The sequence below is a fragment of the Lupinus angustifolius genome, unplaced genomic scaffold (genome assembly GCF_001865875.1).
Source record: "Lupinus angustifolius cultivar Tanjil unplaced genomic scaffold, LupAngTanjil_v1.0 Scaffold_627, whole genome shotgun sequence".
Classification (NCBI taxonomy): Eukaryota; Viridiplantae; Streptophyta; class Magnoliopsida; order Fabales; family Fabaceae; genus Lupinus; species Lupinus angustifolius.
Window position 1 is genome coordinate 24,397 of NW_017727954.1, and position 259 is coordinate 24,655.

Genomic DNA, 259 nt, shown 5'->3' on the forward strand with positions numbered 1-259 from the left:
GGAGGAGGATGAGGATGAGGATGAGGAGGAGGACAGGATGAGGAAGAGGATGGGGTTGAGGATGAGGATGACGAGGAGGACGAGGATAGGATGAGGATGAGGAGGAGGATGAGGGTAGGATGAGGATGAGGATGAGGACAAGGATAAGATGAGGAAGAGGATGAGAATGACGAAGAGGATAGGATTACGATGAGGATAGGCTGAGGATGAGGAAGAGGATGATGATGAGGATAGGATGAGGATGAGAATGAGGACGAGG